The 18,534-nt window shown below is 32.5% G+C and overlaps 1 long non-coding RNA gene across 1 annotated transcript; it reads left to right on the plus strand.

Annotated features, from left to right (window-relative positions):
- The first annotated feature begins 1,678 nt into the window (after positions 1-1,678).
- LOC147491295 (uncharacterized) lies at positions 1,679-10,841 on the plus strand. The gene is made up of 8 exons (XR_015200171.1): positions 1,679-1,959; positions 3,124-3,283; positions 3,385-3,478; positions 5,819-5,880; positions 6,004-6,790; positions 7,550-7,640; positions 8,044-8,094; positions 9,070-10,841. It is a non-coding gene; the product is annotated as an uncharacterized LOC147491295 (long non-coding RNA).
- The last annotated feature ends 7,693 nt before the right edge of the window (positions 10,842-18,534 follow it).

The raw sequence follows: 18,534 nt of genomic DNA on the forward strand, positions 1-18,534 counted from the left end.
CTCTATCAAGTCTTGAAATATCAAGACTAGATGTAGAAGTTACATCATTTCCCGGGGTGGCATCTTTGGGTTTAAAGAAGGAAAACATGGTTTTCATTTTCTTACAAGTTAACAAGGCAATAAGTCAAGTAGTCAAGTAGAGAACACATTAATATTTGAAAATTGGAAAACAAAAACGAAATAAAAAATATAGGCATAATGCAAGACAATTTACCTTAGATAATGAATATGGAATAAAATAATAAATGGATTCGGCTTTGGCGTGCGGAATTGAGCAGTGGAGCGAAACTGGAACTGCGGAAGAATATAAGAATAAAGTGCTATTTTGTTTTTTGTTTTGACCTTTCAATTTTTTTTTTCTTTTTTCTGTTTTACTTTTTGTTTTTTGTGATGGTGAGAAACGTGGGCCACTGGGCTGGGAATTGGGATGGTGACTTATCACTTATGAAACGAGTCAGTCTCATTTTTTTTCTCTACTAGCCGTACGTCTGGATTAATCATATGACTTTATATATATTGGGGAAATTTGGGGGGTTGTAGCCCGGTCACCAACCTATAAATCCATACGATTTTTGGGGCATGAACAATCATTGTTTGTTCATACCTTAACATAATATATGATCAGTAAAAACACATATTGGAGTATGAACAATCATTGTTTATACTTCAACATGAGCTATAAACAATCATTGTTTATACCTATTTGGAGTATGAACAATCAATGTTCATACATCAATATATTGTATGAGGTACATTCACATATTTAGACATGAATAATCATTGTGCATACATCAGCATAAGGTATGAACACTCATTGTTCATAGCAAAACGACAGAAAAAGTAAAATTTATACCTCAACATAAACTATGAACAATCATTGTTCATACATCAATATATTGTATGAGGTACATTCACCTATTTGGATATGAAAAATCATTATTCATACATCAACATAAGGTATGAACACTCATTGTTCATAGCAAAATGACAGAAAGGATAAAATTAGAAAATATTTATTTCAAATCCGGGCTATTTTTCAATAAGGGTTATTTAATTTTCACTCGAAAATTGGTCTTCCGGGTTATTTTCACCTAAAAATTTGTCCTTGAGAGTGACTTAAAAAAATCGTTGGTTTTTAGAGTGATTTTCACTCGAAAATGGGCCTTGGGACCAATTTCTTGTTTTTCTAAAGCCCAATGGTAATCTCTCAATTGTTTGTAAAATTGAGGGCAATGTCCTAAATCAAGAGAGAGCCGTCTAACTTTCATTGTACAAATTGACAGTTTTACCCCTCCTTCAAATATATGTTATTACATAATGTCTTTTTGACCATGATCGCAATAAATGAAACCGGATAGGGGTATAACTGGAAAAGGTTACTGTTCACCGAATCAAACTCTTTAAAGTAGTTAGATAAGTTACTACATTATCAAAAAAATGTCTCAAAAAAAATTTATGTAACTTTAGTTCCCTCCAAGCGCACATTCTCTCTTCTCACCATATCACTCCATTTTGCACCTCGAACAATATGATTGGCTCCTAAAAAAATTGGATAGAATAATAATTAGTGACACCTCCCCCAGTTTGTTTAAATCTACCTAATCTATTCTTAAATTGCTATCACTTCTCTACTTCCCCTACCAAATACCAATATTGAAAAATCCAAAGTTTATTTTTATTTGTTTTTTCATGCGAAAGCAACTATGTGTGAGGCTTTCGGTCTCTCTTAACTCAAAACCCAAAATAAAAATCCCACTCTAAAACCTTCAACAAACTAGTGGAAACTCCCTTTCTCTCATTCTCTCACACACTAAGAAAATCATTATAAACAACAATCTAACTCGGACCAAGAAGAAGACGATGAGAACCTCGCTTAGCCACTTTGTTATCATGATCCTGCAAATATCAAAACCTCTCTTTGTATTTATTCTTCTCTTGATAGAATTTTTTGAGAAAAAGGTTAGCACTTTTTTTTCCTAAAAGATTTTGATTGGGTTTATTAGTTATTTTGTTCTTGATTTGATTCTATTAATGACTGATTTCTTATATGTTATTTAGTTGAATCTTGACTGATACAAGTCGGATTCTGTAAATGAGTTTGTCATATAATTCTTTTGTTCAAATATCCATTGCAATGGCGAAAAACAAGGAAGAACAAGGTACTAGCTACTATTTTATATTAGAAAACAACCATTTTAAAATATATATATATATGACAATAATAAACAGTACACAAGACGAAGACAGTGCCCTGCCTCTAATTTTCATGGATCACACCTCCTAAAATATCTTAGATATGCCTTAAATACATCTTTCTGATAAAAAAAAAATATGTTGCATAATGGATAACAAAGCAATAGATAGTTTCTTATTAATCGTTTGTTTAACTTTCTCTTTTGCAATAGCATGTATTCTATTACTTTTTACTATTATTTGGAAGCTCATGTCAGGTGTATAATGGTGCATTCAAATTTGTTTCAATATATATATAATCTCATCACTTATTCCACGTGTGAAGGGATGCATGCATCATTCAGTGAATGCATACAATTCTGATTTTTCTATATCAGTACCATGCATTGTCCTTAAATTTTTGGATATTATACAGAAAATTAGTTTAACTTAAGTTCCTATGAAGCAAGGCGTTTTCTTTTTGATAGGTACATATACACTGTGGGAGTTATTATTGGTTGTTGGAGTCAAATTCGGTGTTATGAACCTTTACGTTGTTGGACACTTAGAAATGAATTAAAAAATATACTTAACATAGTGTAGTTAAAATATGACCGAGGGTGGTGTAGGATAAGGAGTCAATGAATCATCATCCGAGATTTTTTTGTTGGATGAATGTGAGAGACATAGTTTTTGAAAGTACTAACTCACAATAATAAGAAGATTTTGCAACGAAATATATATTAGAACACTCAATATATCAGACTTTAGGATTGTAATTGAATAAATTAAAAATGTTTAATTTATTCATGTATATCACTTAAATAAGAGAATGTGTATTAAATGTTGAATATGCTAACCTGTAGGATTGTGCTTTGATAGAATATATGTATATGCTTTAAAGAATTCTTTGTTGAATGAGCTTTTAATCATCTTTGTATTGTTTTGAAGCGCTACCATCCCTTGGCCCAACTAGAGCTACAAGACCAGAGGAGCTAGCTACAAGAGTTGCCTTGCAACCATGAATTGAAACAACTTGAAACATTCAGCTGTCAACGGAAAAACTTTGTAAGAACGTCGACTGCAAACCAAGGATGGTCATGCCTTTTGAGTAAGAAGAAGTACTTCTATACTGTATGGTTGTCTCGAATCAATTTTGATCAGAATTTTACAGTGACTACTGCTAATTTATTGTAATACCATATTTTTCAGGTGAATATTGACAAAGTACTATGCAATTATAGCCGAAGAAGCCATAATTGGTCCAGTACTCATATACAAATTGGCTTTCTTTATATTTTTCCAGGTAAGAAATTGTTTTATTTGTTGGGACAACTTTATAATTGCTTTAACTATGCGTTGAAGTATGCAATGAGTTTGCCATTATGAGGTTGATGAAGCATTTGCTTGATAAGAGACAATGATTATCATTGTAAAAAAAATGATAATCATTTGTTTTAACGATCCATCCAATGGAATGGCAAAAAACACATGATTTTCAAATGAAGCTTGGTTAATTGGTACTAAAAATTGAACTTGGTTACTATGTTTCTAATGAGATTAATTAAGCAGGAGTTTTGGGATTTCTGATTTTTTTTTTCTTGATTTTGAAACCTTTTAAGACAATCTAATAGCTTTTTAAGAAATTTCCTTAGAAAGTGAGGGTTATGGCATTTTATTTAGAACTTGGTTATGAAATTTCCTTAGAACTTGGTTACTATGACAATAATAGAAAGTGAGTTGTTTCCTTAGAAAGCAGACATTTTACTTCTAGCAGAGTGATTGATAGTTTTGCTTGACTATTCTGAAATAATATATTGTTGCAATGTTCAGTCTTAGATAAGAGTTTATGACTATTTAGTACCATGAACTTTTGTTTTTTTTTTCCTAAATGGTACTTGAATTTTGTTTCTCGCCTATTCTTACTACGAAGTTTCAATTTAGTACATCAGTTAATTTTCCATCCAATTTCGTCTAATTTCACTAACTGCGTTAACACTATTCACGTGAACAGTGTTTTTTCAAAAATTCAAATTTTGAGAAAAATATTATTCACGTGAACAATTTTTTTTTAGAATCTTTAATCAATCTTAAAAATTAATTCTTTAATGAAAAATAATAAAAAACACTATTCACGTTAACAATGTTTTTACTATTCACGTGAACAGTTTTTTTTTTTTTTTTTAAGAATCTTTAATCAATCTTAAAAATTAATTCTTTAATGAAAAATAATAAAAAAAAACATTATTCATGTGAACAGTGTGTGTGTGTGTGTGTGTGTTTTTTTTTTTTTTGTGATAATCTAATTTTTAAGATTGATAATTAGATTATCACAAAAAAAAAAAAATAAATATTGTTCACGTTAATAGTAAAAACACTGTTCACATGAATAGTGTTTATTATTATTTTTCATTAAAGAATTAATTTTTAAGATTGATTAAAGATTAAAAAAAATTTGTTCACGTGAATATTGAAAACACTGTTTACGTTGAATAACATTTTTTTGTTTTTCAAAATTTGAATTTTTGAAAAAACACTATTCATGTGAATAGTGTTGTGTGAATAGTGCTAACACCGTTAGTAAAATTGGACGGAATTGGATGGAAAATTAACTGAGGTACTAAATTGAAACAAATTGAAACTTCGTGGTACGAATAGGCGAAAAACAAAGTTCGGGTATCATTTAGGAAAAAATGTGAAAGTTCGTGGTACTAAATAGTCATTAACTCCTTAGATAATGATATTGACACCATAAGCTTGCATAAACCACTACTTATTTGTATTTATTTAACCAGTCATATGTTGCACTAGATGAGAGATCAAGTAGGGGTATGTATAATTGCATATGTTAAAAGCCAAAGCCACTTGCAGGTATGCCTACATACCATTCACACATTTGTCTAACAGATGCATTATGGTTGCCTTCAATAACTAAATACATACTTGAGCTTGAGCATTTTTGCAAAGTTGCATTCACGTGTTTATTCACCCACCATCATTCACTCATGCTGTCACCAAGAGAAAATGCATGTCAATGTTCAAAAACGTACAGTGCATTCAGGAATACAGTTTGGTAGTTAGTTCAATGTAATTAGTTTTCTTTATTTGATAGTTACTTCAGCGCAAGTAATTTTTTTCCCCTTAGAATATATAAAAGTTAATTTGTAATTTTTTTCCCTCTTCAAAATTTAGATATGATACTTAGTTGTTAGTTATTGATTGTCGTGCAAATGGAAGTTTCTAACACAACTTCGGGCCTGAGTTTATTGTTGCAAATATTGGTATGAACGAACATAAACCAATTTTGGGATCTAGGTTAAAGTTTCATGTGAAATGTTTTCAATTATTTCTTCAGCAGTTATTTGCAAGGGTATTTGACAGTATTTGCAATGAGTGGCTTTATACTATGTATGTTCTATACTGTCAAAACATTTTTCAATTTATAGTAAAACAAGATTATACTCTCTATAGTACTTTTAAGAGCACCCATTGCCACAATTAATCAGTTGTTGTCATCTCAAAATGGAAAAGCACCCATTATGTACTGAGTTTCGGTGTAGTTTCTCATCCTTCTTTCAAATTCCTATCTATTTTATCAATCTCATTGATTAGGAATTCACCAATTTTTTGTTTCAAATGGTTGAAGGATAAAAATTGAAGATCGATGGAAGAAAACACAATAACATCGTTCATATCACTTTCTAGCAGGTATTCTCCGAATTTTGATCAGTACTCCGATTTTTAAATTTGAGGAAAGTTAAAAATTTGAGAAACAAAGAGTGTAGTTTTTTAGAACTTTGATTTTAGGGTACTAATAGTTGCAACCTGTAGGTTTGGAATGAACGGTCATGATGTTTTGGACAATGTACGTGGCTTATGCTAGAGCCTATAACACGTATCACCAGTCAAGGCTTTTGCTAGAAGCAGCTTCAATGATGGTACATACTAGGTATGTTACTCCCTGGTTGTAATTTTTTCTTTTTCAATTCCTTTGATCAGAAAAGGGGGGATCTTACATCCTTCTTTCCCAACCTTCTACACATTTTAGATGGTGACTTTGTTATGCATCAATTTGTGCATGGACTCTCCTCCAAGAAATATTGTCCTCTCAATTTGGATCGATAAAAGCATGAATACAAACACGAACACCCCGTCAAACATAGAATTAAGGCATAAAGGGCTGCACTCACTCCACAAGCTGTTCAGAAGCACTCACAAGCTAGAAAAAATGTTAGACAAATTCCCGGTCAATTTGAAGATTTTACTAAAGCAACTAAATGATTATCGCATTTTTTTTTAAATTTTTTGTTACCATCACATTTATGGAGGTCATGCAAACATTAATGGGTTTAAGTCCACGTATTATTTGTTTCATTTATTGTCAAGTGTGGTAGCTAGATAGTCCTATGTAAATGAATCGTATGAATTTAAGTTGGGAGTTGAGATTGATTGAATTGGGTGAGAAGGAAAGAAAAGGTCAAATCAAAGTTCTTTAGGAACTACTATTTAAGATATAATTGTTGGTCTTTTATGAAATCGATGGATCTTCAAAGAGAACTTGGTGATGAAGTTCAACTGGCCGCTTTAGCAGGATTGGATACTACGATCTTTGGCCCAGGTGAGTTACTACTTAATCAAACTTAAATATTCATTCTATGTTTCATTTGGGATACCCTTGGTTATCGATTCCATGATGGCCCCGATAAACATTTTGTGACATAGAATGGTTCACGAATTTACATTATTTACATACATCAGGCGATTCATTGTTTCTTTTCCCATCGATGAAGATTCACTGTATCAATTTCTAATTAATAGAAGCATGTAGGATGAGATGGCGTAGATTGCAATGTTAAAAAAACAAATAAAATTGAACAAAATGTGATCACATGTAAGATTGGTTGACCAAGTGATTAGATATAGAGTAGTATTGCTATGTTTCTGTAATAGTGAGCAAGAGAGTGATGTCTTATAACCAAAGCATAACTAAATGGCAAGGCCAAATTTAACTAAATGGCAAGGCCAAATTTAACTAAATGACAGGCCTAAATGCTAAAAAATGTTCAGGATAGCGTAATTTGAGTTTTCCTTTTGAGCTTAGTTCCCATGTTAGTTATGTTGCATATAATTGCATTGTTGAGGATGCAACAGCAGCCAAAGGGTTTCTACTTATTGTAAGGTGGCTAGAGTATATAGTAACATTATTCTCTCTTATCATATTTGTAAATCCAATTCCTTTTGAAGACGATATTTTAATTTCGCTAAATTTGGTATCAAGGTTTTAGTTTAGTTAAAGCATTCTGTTTCTCTTTATCTTTTAACGTGATATGCAATTATTGTGATCCGTAACCTCAAAGTACATGATTTTGTTATGCAGGAAGTGATTGTTCATTCAATTGAGATCACCACCTCACGCTGATATTGGGATAATATGATAATTGGGAATGCATATCATCACAGTTCATCAGGTACATCTTTCTTTACTCCTTTAGGCAACTAATTTGTTATTTTTGCAATTTATCTCGGTACAAAAAATAACTGTTAAGTTTGCTTCAATTGACCATTAAGGTTATTTGATAGTTCTATCTTTCTAAAGGAGTTAAGACATTGATTTCAGTAGGCTTAATAATACATTAAGTATCTATTGGCATTCTTTCATAGACCACGTACACTCCACATATTTGTCTTTGATGGTTTGATAATATTAATCCATGAGAGGAGTTCCTGTGTGTTTTGGGGAAATGGGTATTTGGGACAATCTTGATTGATTTAGATACTACTATTTTTTAACAATGTATTTTTTGTCTTCCGATCCCTTTTTACTACTATTATTCCAAAGATTAATGATAAATAGATCGATCTGTGATGCAGATATCAGTGAAGAAGAATATTTCTTCTATTCAGCGGATAAGGATCTCAAAGGTATATATATTATTATTGGACTGATCTTAATATCCTCGAAAATTGTGGACAAGATATCAAATGGTGCAATACTCGATAAAAAATTGTCACGTACAGGTAATTCTAAGATATTAGTAGAAAATCCGAACTTTTGTTTATCATGATTTAAGAAAACAATGGATATATTTAACGTGCGAACTTACAGGTTATAATGCCTTCAGGCTTACCTTCGATGTTATATGTTAATCATGAAGAGAAAAGAAAATGATTTTGTGAAACAATTAGGTGCTACATTCTTGATAAGATTCTAAGTCTAAAAGCATTGTTTAGGTAACCTTTTGGTGTAGTTGTTTTCTTTTTAAACTTTTCAGAGTAGTCATTTTGTTGTTTATCATGTTAACAAGGAAAAAGAGGAACCTGGAACGGAGCCTTTGTTCCTTAGGACGAAAAGATGATTTATGTTCAATAAAAAGTAACCATATACAACCCTTATTAATCTATAAAGTATGGTTATATTAATTTATTGATTTCTCAATTCAATTTTTTTGTTTTCCATAGGATTTGACCTATTGGGTTAGGTATGATTTTACTGGTAAACACTTTAGAAGATATTTTGCACTTTGATTTAGATTCAACTTGACATTTGACAGTTGTGGCTTTAATAGGAACAAATACTTAATTACATGGAAAAGACATATCAAGACTATGTATTTTTTTAGTTAATTGCACTCTCTTGAGAGGTTTTTAACTCTGGCAAGTCTTATAAATTATGCAACACATAAAATATTGGGCATTTGTTTTGTTAAGTAGCTGTACTAAGCCAAATGCATATATGTGACTTAATTGATTTTAGTTCTTGCTTGGTTTATTTGGTTGGTGATGCATGGTACGTTGTTTCGAGAGAGATGTGCTAGAGTTTTTTTTTATTAAAGGAAAATAGGGTTGTATGGAGATGTATGGCTACTCAGATAACCTATGTGTATCCTTTCTTTACAGCTTAAGGGGATTCTAAAGAGGATTGTGGATGAGCTGGGAGGGTATATATGCACCAAGTTTCGATAGCATGGACTTCGATGCTTTGCGACTCATTACCCGGATTACATTGTGATTGTACTTAACTGAACTTCAAATAAGCACCAAAATTTGTGAGTGAACTTTCTACACGTCTATCACATTCAATTTGATTTGTTAAACCTATTCTAGCAACAACCACTGTATGCCTAAAATAGAGTGCATAATCATTTATCTGATAGAAAATTTGTAATTGTCCTTTTTTTGTCAAGACAAAGACAGGGATGCTATTTTAGCTTTAACCTTTCCAAGTCGAGTAACCCTGTTGTACTTCTATGCAGCTCATCTAATTTCTGCTTAAATATTTAAAGTGTTCTTTACTTCTTTTTGATGAATCGAGAATTACATAGTACACTTTTATTTTGTTATTGTATGTGGGGTGGTCACTTTTCATCATATATTCTCTTTTTTACATATGGTTTTTGTTGTTTAGACATGCATTCTGCACTTCCCTCACCTATGGCTACTATGTGGGTACAAGGGGATCCTTAGTTGCATTACTACTTGGATGAATAATTCAATATATGAATGTGTTAAAAATGATCGGCAACGTAATGTTCAAGAACTAAATCTCCTTTTCTTTTTTCTTCAAGTTATTTAGATTTATTCTTTGAAGCTGCCACAACGTGTCTTATGAAAACAAAATGTACTGACAGTGCTTTCTCTCAGCAAAATGTCCGCTTCAGTAAGCATTTTTTTAAGTCTTACTATGATGGACATTGGTTTCTCACTTATACATGGAAGATACGGATTCTTGCTATTTTTCCCTGGTTGGCTCATTAATATCTAGCTGCAAACGGAGAGTTGTTTCAAAATAATGGGAGAAAACGTGCTTTTATTATTTTGCTACATGTCAATTTTCAAACCATAAATTAACTTTGTTGTTCAAGTTTTACTCTATCTACATTTTGCTTTATGTTTGTGCTTATGTTGTTACTTCTCACCACTTTGCATATAGAAGTTTTTGGGTGTATATGGTTCTCTCATCTGAGAGCTATAAAGTGATATGTGCGTGTAAACTAAAGTGTTACTAAATACATCAAATTTCAGGTGGATTCAATAGCATCTCAATTGCTTGGGAGAACCGATAATGAAATTAAGAATTTCTGGATCGGAGAACCCACTTAAAGAAGCGTCTCCTTGGCATGGGCTTGACACACACACTCCTTCATCACCCGTGGGTCCAAATGCTATCTCATCTGCATTTCCTTCAACACGTCATATGGCGCAATGGGAATGTGCCAGGCTTGAGGCAGAGGCCCGGTTATCAAAAGAGTCTTACTGTTTGGATCTTCTCATCAATCCAACCTTCTGTCAGTTGAGAAACCTGATTGAGACTATTTTCTTTGCATATAGAACTCAGAAGTTGGAAAATCATTTCGAATACAAGCTACACAAGGAACAAGTTAGAGCCCCAACTCTCGAGTATCATCCTCAACAAAATACAACATTGGTTAAGGGGTTAGCGCAGATGTGGAATAAGTCAATGCAAGAGTGTCCACCGAAGTTAGCAATCAACACGAGGACATGAAGTATAAGAGGTGCAAGTTAGTCCAACGCACCACTTACAATACAAAGGAGGATGTACACTAGACGTCAAAAAAAATTATTTAATAAAAGTTTTATTGTCCTTACTTGCCCAATCTGCTTAATGATTACATTATCCAAATACATAAAAGCTAGCCAATCATATATGAAAGCGGATGCTATATGTAGCAAAGTTGTTGAAATAATGGTTACTATCTTCTACACCAAGTCACCAACTAAATTTAGATTTTTTGCAGATTTCAATTCGAAACTACATCTACATTTAATCACAATTACACGTCAAGTTCACTAAGCTGAGAAACATTAATTAGTACATTCTTTTTGAATCGATCTTTTTATTCACAAAGTTGAGGTTCATTGGTCTGAAGATGATAAAGTCAAGTGCAAGTCCAAAGTCCATAGCGGCGGGGCTGATGATTATTTATTTGAAGCCGATTAATGTTGATTGTCAAAGAGAGATTATTGTCTTTCGAAAATACAATGAATTCTAGTCTAAAGAAGGGTAATCTAATTTACAAAGTGAAATTGTTTAAAATTTTGTTCTTTGACTTCTTTTCAATACACGCTATGTTTAATTACAAATTATTGCAAATTTTCTTACAACAAAAAAACATTTTATTTAAGGGCATATGTTCAGTGAACGGGTATGAAATCTAAAGGCCCGTTAATACAAAAAAACAACATTTTAGTCTAAAAAAATTATTGGCCTTGGGAACTTTGATCAATTAATTTATTGTCTAAGTTTCAATATAGTTTGGAAATAAGATTTTTGATACATAATAATAAAATGAAAAAAAAATTATATAAAAACGGTCCCCGTTCGTTGAACGGGTCCAAAAATCTAGTCTCATATAATAACTCACGGTTAGTTCATTAAATTTGTTATCAATCAGTCATATTTTCACATCTAAACATGTTGAAATCGTTGCGATTTGTGACCATGATGAGCTTTGAAGGAGAAAGTTGAATTTTCCATTTACAAAGTTTGAACATTAATCTTCCAACAATTAACTTTTTTCTTCAAGTAAACGAGAAACTCCATAACACACTTTCTTCATACATATATAAGTAATAGAACCAATTGGTAATTATCATTGATTTTTGCCCCATCCCATGTGTTAAAAGAACTTGCACAACTTGTAACCAAGGAAAATGCATTTTCCACACACACGTTGTTGTCTCGGTTGATCACTTAAGAACATCCTATATAGTTTAGTTAATAAAATTGATTCACCATCTTTATTGTTATTATAGTCATTTTCCTCCAACATCATATTAGCATGTTTCGCAATTTCATCGACTTCATACCATCAATGGTTGAGAAACAAATAGAGAAGTGAAGTTATAATGCTTACTAACTACAACTTGTGATGGTAAAAGAGTAAAAGAAACACTGATTATCAGTTATCACACAATACCCAAGTGGATTTTTCTTTTTCGTTACAACTTTATTCGGTTGAGGTTCACATTTGTATGTCAATAATGTGAACCTCAATCACATGACATACATACAAATGTAAATAACAATCACATGACTTTACCAAAAAATAAACAATTACATGAAAATTGTTTTCTAGCTTGTTGATTAGTATCACAATATGTAGATTGGTTCCTTCAGGTCATAAGTTCAAACAAATTTGAGATTAGTTACTTATGATTGTTTACCTACATTAAGAGGGCGTTTGGCAACACGTTTAAAAGCCATTTTGTGGCTTTCTTTGAGGATAAAAGGCAAAAGTTCGTTTGGTAATGTTCCAAAGTAAAAAAACCATAAAGTTAAAATGACAAAAATATAGCTTTTTGAGAAGACCAATAATTGCTTTCTATGTAGCCTATTTTTCAGGCTTTTCCCTTTGGGCTTTGTGAATTTTTATTGTGAAATTGGGTTTGTGCACAAGTGTTATTGTCTACCCGTGGATCAACCAGCCGTTCCGCCACACACTACAATAGAAAGGCTCAATTGCAACGCCATCTGGTGTCGCTATAAGTACGAAAAAGTGTTGCAAATGATCAGTGGCAACGCCAATGTAAGCGTTGCAAAGGCGCTGCAAAAAATTGGGTCACAAAAACTAAAATAAGACACAACAATTGGCGTCGCAAAAACTTGAAAGTTATTGCAACACCTTGTGCCGTTGCTATTACTGTATTAGCGTTGTTAAAGCATTTTCCTAAACTAATAAATTGATTTTTAAAATATTTAAACTATTTGTAGCGATTGGCGTTGCAAAAAGTTCATTTTAGCAACACCCCCAACACCTACTAGCGTTGCAAAAGGATTACTTTTAGTTGCACCCTCTGGCGTCACAAAAGAAGCAAAACATTAGCTGCAACATTTATGACGCAAAAGGTTTAAACCATTAGCTGCACCAAGGGCGTTGCCAAAAGTGTGCTTTTAGCAACCCCATTGCTGGTGGTTTTAGCCGCACCAAATGGCTTTCTTCATATATATAATATGTATTATGCATTATTTTGAATCATTTGAATTTTTATAAACCTGCCCAATACAATTTATGATTAAACTAAAAACCCCAATCAGATGTATTCACAATAAATCATAGAAAAATATATTTCATTAACTAAGATCATCCAAAAAATTATTTGAGCATCCACACAATTAGTCTTTGCCAATATACTGAATTACATAATCTTTGAAGCCATCAACTAAATAAGATTAGTTCTTCAAAAAAATAAGCCCTTTGGAGTATCCAGACCTTACACCCAATACTATAATAAAAAGTTTCTCATCGTTTTTTGCCTCAGCACCTTCTACTTATTCAGCTTTAAGACGTCGCATTCGGTCATGTAAGTTTAAATTGGGTATAAATATAAAAAAAATATAAGTACCATGGTAAAAGCTAGATACAAGTAAATTTACTTGCATAGTTTTCTTTAGCAACACGACTAGTCCATACCTTACTACTACTAAAGTGGGCTCGACAATAGAATTTGATTTTCCAATAGGTTCTCGAGTCTCGGAGTCACACTATAAAGATTTGAAAATGTATTCCTTTATAATTTACTTCAAATAATATCAAATTGCGGAAAAACAACCCAATGAATGTAAATAAAAAATATTATACATTCCTCCAAGTATCCTAGGAATGGCTTTGAACCACCACAATGGTTTGTTGGGAGCTTTTGCCGATTACTTGAATTTTGCTTGCCAATTTTCTGCAATAAAATAAATATAATATCAAAACCAAAGCTAGAAAAAATATAAACCAAACACAAGATTGCCATCAGTATTGAGCAATGCTAGCATCATTTCAACACAACCTTTATTATAAACATAATACTTGGAAGACATACACACTCCCCATAGCAGTTGCCAAATTAGCACAATAAGGTATATTACCTTGAAATCTTCTCTTCTAAACCAATCACAACATGCATTCCATTTTTCTTGTGCCAAGCCACTGTAAGGGTGTGATGTAAGGGTGTGATCGTGCGACTCCATCATTTCTGAAACTCCTATAGTGCTTGTGAAGATGAATACAATTGAAACAAATAAATAAATAGTAAAATAAAGTATAGATGTCAAACTTGCATACACTTTCTTACATAGGATTTCTTAACAATATACGATCATGATTAAAAGATGCCATTAAACAAAGCATTATAAGGTGGCATTCAACTAACAACTACAAAATTACATTCAACCTACTTGTATGGCCCGTAAATCTATACATGATAAAAAGTTTTACAGCCAACCAAAGTCAGTAACGGCAACTCATTTCAATTACATGGTATGTAACCACGAAAACCAGTTCCAAATCAAATCATTTCAGTTACATGGTATGTAACGACAAAAACCAATGAAAATTTTTCTCTACCAATAACCTGACACATATATAACGTACATTTAAGCACCAAATCCATTGCTATAAATCCCCTCAAAGATTTAAGTGAAACTACAGTCTTGATTATCTTGCAACTCTGAATTTCAGAACACAAGGTACTCTTATAACTTCTTTCATCTGCTTCTTAGTTTAAGCTAGAAACTTTTAACACATGTAGTAACCATGAGTATTGTTACTTGATATATACATATATAATCATTTAATTCAGACCCTTGCATATGTAATATAGTAGTGAGATATCTATTACTGCAGAGATGTTATGAGGTATTGGTGCTTATATTACGAAGAAGGTAAAGACAATAAGGAGAAGAAAGATGAAAAAAATAACAGTAGCAACACGAAGAAAATGAGCACGACCAAAGCAGCAGCCATGGCGGGAGCACAGAAGGTAAAGAATGAGACATCAGTAGGTATCAAATGGATCAAGACCCAATGCCTAGGGGTGTCTCTTTTTGCCGAATTTCCGATTTTTCCGAAATCCGACCCGAAATTGGTCTGGCTCTGGGTGTAGTTTTCATGGGCCGATTTTTCGATTTTCCAATTTCTGAAAATTCGAAAAAAAATTGGATCAGATTTGGATATAATTCTAAAATCCGATCCGATCCGAAAATTCCGAAATTTCGATATTATTGCCAATTTATTCCGAAAATATATATTTCTTTCACTATCCACTTGATTAGATCTCGACCGTTCATTCATTTTCTAGTTTTTTACTTTCAAAAACAAAACAAAAACATAACCTAGCCGCTACTTCCCCACTTGAATTGGACCACTCTACTGTCATTACACCGTCTACCATAACAACAATGGTATGAAAAAAAATGTCATTGAGTCATACAATGACTTCCAGACCAATCCAAAAGCCAAATTCCAATAGATAGAATATTATGTAAAGCTACTTAGAGTCCAAGACCATAATCCATTATTTATCACGGACACTTCACGCTTCAATTTCCACCACACCTAAAAAATATTGAAACATTACAAATACCCAGACCTCAAAAGAATGCAATGCTTGCTATTGGTGGCTGCAGGTTCTTTTTCGTTTTTTTCTTGGATCACTTGTTTGAATGAAAATGGGTTTTCTCAGTAAACAAGTGCGTATTGTTGTTGGTACATTGGTGTTGTGGACATGGTTTTCTCTCCCTACAATGAACATTGGCGTATGATATTCCAAAAATAATTGAAAGTAAAGAGATCTTTGAAAATTTACCAAGTATTCCGAAATTTCGAAGTTATTCAAATTTCGAAAGTTCAAATTGGAAATATATTTTGAATCCGAAAAAAAATTGGATCGGATTTGGCTAGCATATTAGGTTCCGAAAAAAATTTGGAAAAATTCCGAAGGAGGTTAATCCGATCCGAAGTCACCCCTACCAATGCCAAATCTATACACATGATAGAAAGGCAACTTGCTCTCATACATAAGTTATCTCACAAAGCACGCACATGATGGAAACCAACAAGCACCTACTTCATTTTTTTTTAATTTAATCACCCTTAAATGAAAACCAGTACCAATTCAAACCACTTTAGTTACATGGTACGTAATAACAAATACCAATGAAAGCTTTTCTATACCAATAACCTGACACATATATAGCACATTTAAACAAAATAAATTGAACAAATATGAAACAAGGAGAATCATATAGAAAATTCAGTAATGAACTACCAAACATCCAAAGGTCAACCAATGAACCAATAATACACAAAAACAATTACCATAAATCATTCATACTCATAAATTAACGATAACATCACTAAGAAGTTTATTAGAACCTGAAACACTGCGGGGATTGCATGTGTACAGAAACAATGGCGAGAACCTTAATTCCTATAGATATACAATCAAAAGGTAAATAAATTACGATAAGGGGGTAAGAGATAATGGAGTACGAAATATAATAAACCACTACAAAATATTCGAGCTTTGACAATGAAAGCTTCAAACTTCTATTCGTTTAAAGATTGTAACTTTAATTCCAGAATTCAAAACCAAAAAATGGAACTTGAAGCATATAAGCGAGGAGACTATCTCAATTTAAAGGATGTACCAGTCAAAAATCACTAATCAAGGAAGCTTTAACGTTGCCGATTCACCAGATTTAAGCTAAAACAAGACCAATGGTCTAAGAATGGACGAAATCAATAAGAAAAAAGAAAAGAAAAAACATTACAATGAAAACCTAGTTTGAAAAAGAAGAAGAAGAGATTAAATTAAAATAGCCTAACATATTTTGTGGTACTCTCTGTGTCAGTCGATGAAGAATTTTTTTTTTTTTTTTTTTTCCCAATAATAGGTAGTTTGTTTTTTAGGGTTCTTTTGGTTTCCCAAATTTTTTGGGCAAGGTCTTTTAGAATTTTAGTGCACCGCCAAAAACTATTTCTAACGAAAATGATCTCGCCCAATATTAAACACTTAGGGCATCTCCAATGGGGGGTGTAAACTGTATAGAGGTGTAAACCGTATAGAATGGAAATTTTACACCCCAAATATCAAAAAAACTTTTTCTAATGGGGGTGTTATACCGTAGGTAATAGAGTATTAGTTGATAGAGAGGGAAGGGAATTCCCCCTCTCGTTATCAACTAATAAAAAGTCTGGGCGACACTTGAACAGACGTCTGAGTTAAAAAAACATTCGGACGTCACTTGGAGTGTCGTCCCTATTTATTTCTAAAGTCACAATTTGAAAATTTTAAACTCGGACGTCACTTGAAGTGACGTCCCACTTTAATTTAAAGAGAGACGTCACTTGAAGTAACATCCGAGTTTAAAATTGAACTTTTTTACACTTCTCCATTATAAACAATAGAGAGTGGATATTTATGAACTCTACAATAATTTATAATTGGAGTTGTAAAATCCTAATGGCACCTAGGTAGCTTATGTGGAAGTGTAATTTTACCCCCATATTGGAGATGCCCTTACTGGCCTTACGTGTGACACCAGTGGGAGCTGCAATTACTATGGTATGGAAAATAAATAAATTGGACGAAAAAATATAAAACTTATTAAAGCTGCCCAGGGAATTGCTAAATCCAAAATACCTTTTTGCAACCATTGTGGCGTAGCTAGTGCTCAATTTTTTCAGTAAAAATGAATTTCCACGTAAAAGAAAATTTCATAAAGCTTTTGCAATGCATAGCAACAGTTAAATTGTCACATGTTCGATTCCTCCCTCTAACAAGTTTCTTTTATTTCTTTTTTCCTAAATTCCCAAGTGTTATTGCCTACCGGTGGATCAACCACTCCCTCTAACAAGTTTCTTTTATTTCTTTTTTCCTAAATTCCCAAGTGTTATTGTCTACCGGTGGATCAACCATTCCCACTTAAAATTGTACGTAGGTAGTTTCGAACCCAGGACCACCAAGCCTAGCGTCTAAACTACTGGATATTCTCCACTATACTCCTATAATATCTATTAGTAATGAGATACAATAATATCTATAAACTGGATAAAGACAAACGGAAATCATTTAAAAAAATGTTGATTAGGAAGCATTTTGAAATTTTGTTTACACCAAACAAACTTTTAACTTCTTAGTTTTTCAATTTCATATTTTTGGCTTTAGAAATTGTGTTTTTGACAATCGTGCTTATACTTTACATTAAGTGAAAAATCGAATAAGGACTATTTAGCTTGGTATAGCTTATGACTTTTATTAGTTGTCAAACACCCGCTAAGCATAGCAAGCTTTGCGGTTGAGTTTGTACATGTCAAACTACTTAAAATGGACTACTAAACTCCCATTTTGACATTAGATTTATTCCTATGGGAGTTCCCAAGAGGTCGCTTGTACTCTCGTCATCACTTATCATTTGCTCATCTTGACTGTGGAGTTGTCCACACCCCAATTATGCTTTAAAAGGCATCATCATTTATTTTTTGTAGAATATATTTTATTAAAAATTTTAAATCATACAAAGGGTTTGGAGGTCAAACACACAACAACACTAATACAAAAAGGGTTTTTGTG

The sequence above is a fragment of the Coptis chinensis genome, chromosome 6 (genome assembly GCF_015680905.1).
Source record: "Coptis chinensis isolate HL-2020 chromosome 6, ASM1568090v1, whole genome shotgun sequence".
NCBI lineage: Eukaryota > Viridiplantae > Streptophyta > Magnoliopsida > Ranunculales > Ranunculaceae > Coptis > Coptis chinensis.